The 8,231-nt window shown below is 38.7% G+C and overlaps 1 long non-coding RNA gene across 2 annotated transcripts; it reads left to right on the forward strand.

Annotated features, from left to right (window-relative positions):
• The first annotated feature begins 1,578 nt into the window (after window positions 1–1,578).
• LOC143686382 (uncharacterized) lies at window positions 1,579–7,434 on the forward strand. 2 transcript variants are annotated; one of them, XR_013177108.1, is made up of 3 exons: window positions 1,579–1,653; window positions 6,350–6,455; window positions 7,233–7,434. It is a non-coding gene; the product is annotated as an uncharacterized LOC143686382 (long non-coding RNA). The 2 variants fall into 2 exon arrangements; XR_013177107.1 differs by having other exon boundaries at window positions 6,350–6,422.
• Window positions 7,435–8,231: the final 797 nt, after the last annotated feature.

Consider the following 8,231-nt stretch of genomic DNA (forward strand, 5'->3'; position numbering starts at 1 on the left):
ATTCCTGTCCTTTGCAGGAATAAGTTTCATAGAAACAAAACCCAAGATCAAGGGTTCAGCCTATTGATTTGGTTGTCCCCCTGCTTGTGAGAATATCAGAAATTCTCCAAATGGAGAATTCCATTTCCTCCTTGCTCCCCATTCCCCCAACGGGATTTTGCAAATACTTCTTTATTCACTGCCCAAATCACTCTGGGATTTATTGGGACATCACACTAACCTGGACAAGCCAACAAAATCTCACTCCCTATTCAAGATTCCATGTACTTATGTACATGGAAATTGACCATACAAATTAAATTAGGAAATGCACTACCCAAAATATAAATTTTGCACCCAATAAACATCTCTCCCTTTAGTCTTACATAGAAGTTGAAGTTTTAAAATATGGATAATATCCTTACCCTGTATTCTGATATACTTTAGTTCTATCCAGGTCAGCTTCATTCATATCTCTACTTGAAGTCTGATCACTTCTTCAACATTGTAAACAGTTCCTGTATGGGGTACTGCTGACTTTTATAGATTCAGAGCTCTGACTCTGAAACACAGGGGTCACAAACACGCCCAAAGTTTCTGGGAAAGACCATGTTAATACAAACAGCTCAGTATCTTAGAATTTGTAATTAACAGTTACATCTGCTGAATATGTGTGACTGCTATAAGAATTTACAATATAAGACTCTTTACAATAAGCCCCAACTTGATAACCCATGCTCTCGACTTTAGTTCATTGAATTCTTATATTATAATTAATCCATATGATTGGGGCATAATAATATTTGTCTTTTTGTTCCTGACATTCCATTCAACATACTGTCCTTAAGCTTCGTTCACCTGGTTGCACGCCTCACATCTTCATCCCTTCTTGCAGCTGCTCGGTAGTCCATTATACGTACACACCACAGTTCCCCCTTCCTTCCCTCAGTTGTACCCTTAGCCCACCTCCATCCATTGCAGATCAGGAAAGCTGCTGCCAGAAACACCAGTGCGCAAATGTCCATTCATGTCCCCACTCTCGGTTCCTCCACGTATATCCTGAATATTCTTGTTTCTTACCAATTCCTAAAAGGCATTGCTTATTTTAGGCCATTAGAAACATAACGAAAATATTTCTTAGAAATTTGAACTCACACTTTGGAATAATCTACATACCACATAGCTTGCTTATTTACAGATTGTATATAGTATGATACTAATATTAACATTGTCATTTGACTAAAATGGTTCAAAATTCAGGTACTAGAGTTTATTAATTTGCCATTTTCCAGACGTACCGTTTCTCTTTACTGTTTTTGCCCTTGTATTCGATATTGTCCTGCCTCGAAATCCACCCTCTCCTTCTCATCTGACAAACTCCTGTATGCCCTCCAGGAGCTTGTTTAAATGCAGCCTCCCTTGTGATGGCCACTCTCAGCCTCCCACCTGATCCACTCCTCCTCGATGCTCTCTCTGTTTTAGTTTCCTAGGCTGCTCAAGGCAAATACCATGAAGTGGGTTGGGTTAAACAATGGGAATTTATTTGCTCACAATTTTGAGGCCAGGAAAATATCTAAATCAAGGCATTGTCAGGGTGATGCTTTCTACCCAAAGACCAGCTGCCTGTGATACCCGGCCCCTCTGCCACATGGTGAGGCACTGCAGCGTCTGCAGGTCTGTCCCTTCACTTCCATGTTTCCTTGATTTCAGCGTTCCCTCTTTGTCTGAATTTCATTCTTTTATCAGGGTCATACCTTAACAGAAGTAGCCTCATCAAAAGGTCCTACTTACAATGGGTTTCTGCTCACAGGAATGGATTGGATTTAAGAACATACTTTTCTGTGATTTGGATCTCCTAACCACCACAGTCCCATTGTACCTCCTGTGTAATTATTATGACTAGGTAACAATTATTTGTACACATTTCTATCCCTCTTATTAAAATATGAACCTCTTGAAAGGAGAATGTATCTTCAGCAACTAAGAGTTCCTGGCACAAAACTGATGGTCAAGTAACAACTGGGAAATGTATGAATATGTTTAAAACTCTTTACTTCACCAACTGTATTTCTATGTCTCTAGTTATTTCCATCTTTTTTGTTATTGTACAAATATGTGTAATGCAGGAAATATTAGGGATGTTTCTTTTCTACCACGTCAGTTCTAATAACTTTTGCAAGATGCTTGTGAATGCCTTCTGTAAAACTACCTTCTGAAACTGTAGTGGGGAGAGTTTTATAGAATTTATCAGACTTGGGGTGGGGGTGGGGGACTAACAAGTCCCTGGGATATGCTGCCCAGATTATTCTTTTTCCATTACTTCAAAATCCTTATCTATGTTTTTATTGTTCAGTCTCAAACTAGCCAACATCTTCTCATCTGTAACAGCTGTGGTTAAAGCCTAATGTTGCTTCACTGCTGCCTTGATGGGTTTTTGATGTTTAATGGTCTTATGCTCACAATACGTGGGTAAACTCATAAAAACTCATGTGACCCCAGCCAAAGGCAGGAGCAGCTGAAATCCATGATCCCCCTTTTAAGAGCCTCTGAGTTATAAACATTGATCCTGGAAACACTGAGCCCCAGCAGCACTTCTAGCTTATAAATACCTCATCACATTGAGAATGTTTGAAGTTCTAAGACCAAGCTCCCTCAACAGAACTCTATAGCTTCCTAAATACGTGGGCACAGTTGAAAAGTTTTCAAAACAGTGGAACGATGACCTTGAACCCTGCAGACACCCAGAAGCAGAAGGCAAGATGTAGAGGAAAGGCTTGTTTTTGAGTTTTGCTTTATGGATTCAGCAAACTGGACACAGCAGCAAAAGTCAGGTTCTATCTGGTTCAGTCCCAGCAAACTAGGGTTTTCTGATTCTGTGCTGCCTTCTGTAGTTCTCTGTCACTTCCAAAATGATCTCATCTTGGTGTTGGGCTTTTATCCTGTTACACTAAAAGGGCTGCCCCATTCCTGCCTGTGAGGACATGGATCAAGGCTTCATGCTTTCTTTGCATTTATCTTTGTTTGGGTTATTTGATGCTGAATCCACCCCTTTGCCACCCATCCTTTCCTTTCAAGCTTTTCTTTTCTTTTTTTTTTTTTTTTTAGTTTTTTTTAATTAATTAAAAAAAAATTAACTAACACAACATTTAGAAATCATTCCATTCTACATATGCAGTCAGTAATTCTTAATAACATCACATATATGTATGATCATCATTTCTTAGTACATTTGCATCGATTTAGAAAAAGAAATAGCAAGACAACAGAAAAAAATAAAATGATAATATAGAGAAAAAAATAAAAATACAAAATACAAAAAATATATATAAAAAACAAACAAACAAAAATACTATAGCTCAGATGCAGCTTCATTCAGTGTTTTAACATAATTACATTACAATTAGGTAGTATTGTGCTGTCCATTTCTTAGTTTTTGTATCTAGTCCTGTTGCACAGTCTGTATCCCTTCAGCTCCAATTACCCATTATCTTACCCTGTTTCTAACTCCTGATGGTCTCTGTTACCAATGACATATTCCAAGTTTATTCTCTAATTTCGGTTCACATCAGTGGGACCATACAGTATTTGTCCTTTAGTTTTTGGCTAGACTCACTCAGCATAATGTTCTCTAGGTCCATCCATGTTATTACATGCTTCATAAGTTTATTGTCTTAAAGCTGCATAATATTCCATCGTATGTATATACCACAGTTTGTTTAGCCACTCGTCTGTTGATGGACATTTTGGCTGTTTCCATCTCTTTGCAATTGTAAATAATGCTGCTATAAACATTGGTGTGCAAATGTCCGTTTGTGTCTTGGCCCTTAAGTCCTTTGAGTAGATACCTAGCAATGGTATTGCTGGGTTGTATGGCAATTCTATATTCAGTTTTTTGAGGAACCGCCAAACTGCCTTCCACAGTGGTTGCACCATTTGACATTCCCACCAACAGTGGATAAGTGTGCTTCTTTCTCCACATCCTCTCCAGCACTTGTCATTTTCTGTTTTGTTGATAATGGCCATTCTGGTGGGTGTGAGATGATATCTCGTTGTGGTTTTGATTTGCATTTCTCTAATGGCCAGGGCTAGCTTTTCTTGATAAGAAGTGAAAAATGAACAGGCTATGAGATGTGTTGTTAGTTAGGTGGCCCTTTCTATATTGTTTTTTCTCTGTTTTTTTAAACAGTTCGATCTTATATTCTTAGTCCCTAGGTAGAATTAGAAACTTGTAAAATTTGAAGGAACTTGTACAACCTCTCTAACAGATTGTCCTTCCACCTCTGTGAAATGCTTCCTGGGACAGGCAACTTACTGTCAAGAAGGCAACGTAACACATGAGATGCTGCTGGGTTTGGAGCAAAAGATCTAGATTTGAGTCCTGAAGCTATAAATTTATGATTACATGTTCCTCCCCTCTCTGAACCTTATCTAATTTGTGAAATGGGGCTAATGAAGCATCAAGCTTAAGGTAGATAAGATCAAGCTCAAGGTAGGTTAGGGTAGCAGTGCCACCGTGTGAGCAAGGAGCAAGATGCCACCAAGACTGCAAAGGCCCATCATCTGCTGAGATACCCGACTGGGAGGGCAGTTCCCATAGGGCAGCCTAAGGTGTGCCTGATTAGTGCTAGGTAGTTGGAGGTGGAGGGACAGGGAAGCAGGAAGCAGGAGACAATAGCGCAAGGTGTTAAGATGAGTGCTCAATATACCCAGAAGAATTGCAAGCAGGGACTCGAACAGATATTTTCAAACCGATGTTCAAAGCAGCATTATTCACAATTGCCAAAAGATGAAAGCAACCCAAGTGCCCATCAACTGATAAATGGATAAACAGAATGTGGTAAATATGTATTAATGGAATATTATTCAGCTATAAAAATGAACAAGGTCCTGAAGCATATGACAACACAGATGAACCTTGAGGACATTGTTCTGAGTGAAATAAACCAGACACAGAAGGACAAATGTTGTGTGATCTCATTGCTATGAACTAATTATAGTAAACAAGCTCATAGAGTTAGACTCTAGAATATAGGTTTCCAGAGGACAGACTGGGGGTAGAGAATGAAGAGCTGATGCTTAATTTCTACAGAATTTCTATTTAGGTTGATTGTAAAGGTTTGGAAATGGATGTTGGTGATGGTAGCACATTATTTTGAGTTTAATTAGCAGCAATGGATTATGTATGTGAATGTGGTTGAAGGGGGAACTTTCGTTCTGTGTATGTTACTCTAATGAAAGTTAGAAGATGAAACATGGGACAGTATAACACAATGAACCCTGTTGTGGATGATGGACTCAGGTTAATGATACAAGTATAAAAATGTGCCTTCGTGAATTATAATACATGTACAACACTATTACAAGGTGCTAATAATAGGGTGATAAATGGAAAAAAAATAGAGCTAACGTAAATTGTAGACTATACTTAATAGCACTATTTAATTCATTTTTCTTTCTTTTTTTTATTTCATAATATTTCTTAATCCTTTCACAATTTGTAACAAAGTACCACACAAATGCAAAGTGCCAACAGTCGGGGGTATATAGAATGCTGTATCTTTTTTTTACATGACTTCTGTAAACTACAACTTCTCTAATTAAAAAAAAATTTTTTTTTAAAAAGTTAATGCTTAAAGGAAAAATGATGGCTCAAATTTTGGACCTGTTGGTTTCTATTTGTGTGAGTTTAAGTGAGTTGTTTAACGTTTTTGAGCCTTGTTTTCCTCATTGAGGATCTGAAATAAAATCTACTCACGGGGTTTTTGGGAAACTGAAAGTAAATGCAGTAATGCATGTCAAGCATTTAGCAAGAGGTCTGAAATGAAGCCAATCATAAAAATGATTGCAGCTACCATAAAAATGGTAGTTTAAAGTAAATAAGTAACGGGAAGCCATCCTAGTTGAGGGAAATCTTCCTACAGCTAGTAGGACCCCGGTCAGGAAGAGACAGATGAACAGACACAGACTGCAGCTGGGAAAGACATGGAGAAGAGCCATCCAGTTTCAACCAGATCAGGGTTACCAGGTTGAAGAAGGATCTGAAACAGATGCCACACTACTTTGAATCTTAAAGTGCTTTCTTGTTTTAGGAAAACTACCTTAGGTCTTCTTCTGGCAGAAGAAGGCCATGGTAAAATCCTGTGATGCCCCTGAACAGCCTGGTCCCTTTGAAGGTGTTGAGGCAAACTGGGTGAGTGGCCCTAGGCAGGTGGCATTTGGGTCGGCTTCCCCACACGTCTTATCCAGAAGTCAACTTCCTTAGGAGCAGTGTGTATTTAGGTGGTTGCCGTCAGTCTTTCACTGATCTGTCGTTTAAAGAGGGTATGGTTTTTCTGAATGCTTCCTTTGTCTCCTTTTTCTTTGCAATAAGGATTTCAGCCTTATGAAGAAAGACTCAGATGGTTCGGACAAATCTGGACAAGTGTGTCAGCACCAGCACACAGGTTTGCGCTCATCTATGAAATCAGGTCCAGAGGGTAAGGGTACAGACTGTCCCTGTCCTTTTCCCACATCCCCTTGTGAGAAGCCTTTCAGCTGCGTGACTGATGACATATATTGGTTGCTATGTAAGCATTATCTAGAAAAAAATAGAAAGAATTTGATGCTAACCATGCTTAAGGTCAACTCTCTGAATTAGAACATACTATATGTCCTGTGACAATCTGGGTGGGAGTTCAGGTTTTCTGTTCTCCACCGTGTGAATGCTCTGAGGACTAAATTTGGACTTGTTTCACTCTGGCAGTTTTAAGATGTGAAGTCACAGTTGGCTTTGATTAGTGCTAATTCTAAGAAATGAATGCTGTTTTAAACAACAAGTGTCCCAGTTTTGGCCAACTGTTCTATTTTAGAAAGCTAAGCATGTGTGTCTGAGTATATATGTGAGTGGAGAAGAACCTGTTGCCCAGATTTAATCAAAATATCGATTTAAAGGGATACCATGTAGGAATATAGAACATATTAAAGATTCTTATAGGCGGACAGGTCTTCTTCCCACACACTTGACTTCATGTATGTGTGTGTGTTAAAATATATGTGACATATAACTTGTCATTTTAACCATTTTTAAGTGTATGATTCAGTAGTGTTAATTATATTCACAATATTGTACAATCATCACCACCATCGATTTCTAAAATTTCTTCCTGACTCCTAATGGGAACTGTGTACCCATTAAGCAATAATTCATTCTCCCGTCTCCTTGTCCCTGGTCACTTCTAATCTACTTCCTGTCTCTATGAATTTTCCTATTCTAGATTCACACCTTGAGCTTTCAATTCAACTTGTGAGCTGTTACTACTGATCAAATACAGAAGAATAAAAATTTCTCTGCAGGAGCGGGTTTCTCACCTCCTCTGCTGCTGTCTCTCAGCTGCTGGGAACACTCAAAGCCCTTCTCAGCTGCCTCAGACTCAGATTTTCCATTGTAGAGGTCAGTGACAAAGGAGCAATTAAACAGTGGCAGAATAGTTGAAGTATTTAAGTTTTGTCCATAAATCTTGGTGGGAAGGGTACACAGGCCTTGCTTTAATTATTTTTGTTCAGAATCCCATGGTCAACAGGAACAGCCCTTTGGGAACCAGTTTGCTATTTTGATTTTTTAACTTTCCTCTCCATCAATATTTCAAAATGTTTTAACTGGAGATGGTTTTCCTAAGAAAGCTGAATCTGCATCTTAAGATTTTATGCATATGTTAGGAATGTATGCAAAATGGAAACTGCAAGAAGGCATCTAAAAGTTTAGCATGCAGAATTTAGAAAAAAAAATTAGTAAATGTTCCAAAGAAAACTCCAAGTTTTAATTTCTAGGGTTCTAGTAAAGCTTCTTTTCCCTTTTCATCTCTACAAAAATGTTGTTCCTTTAGTAAATCATAGTTTACAAATTGCCTTCCTTTACCTTGAAGCGTGCAGTGTAATCCTCTCCCAAACTGGACATTGGTACTATGAGCCCCATTTTACAGATGAAAAAACTGAGAATCAGAAAGCAGTAGAGTATGGTGGTCAACATCATGGACTCAGAAATCAACAGAACAGGACTGGACCCTGGCTCTACCTCCATCAGGTTACTTGATCTCTCTTTGCTCAGTTTCCACATCTGTAAAATGGAACTAATGATACCTTAGTAACGAGGTCTTATAGTTGCTGGGAACATTAAGCAAGTTTATATTTGTATTTAATTTAGCAAGCAGCATTCAGAAAGGGCTCCTTCTGCTCTTTCCCTCATGGTGGGTTCCTGGTCCAGACTTCTGTTCTCC

The sequence above is a fragment of the Tamandua tetradactyla genome, chromosome 6 (assembly GCF_023851605.1).
Source record: "Tamandua tetradactyla isolate mTamTet1 chromosome 6, mTamTet1.pri, whole genome shotgun sequence".
NCBI lineage: Eukaryota > Metazoa > Chordata > Mammalia > Pilosa > Myrmecophagidae > Tamandua > Tamandua tetradactyla.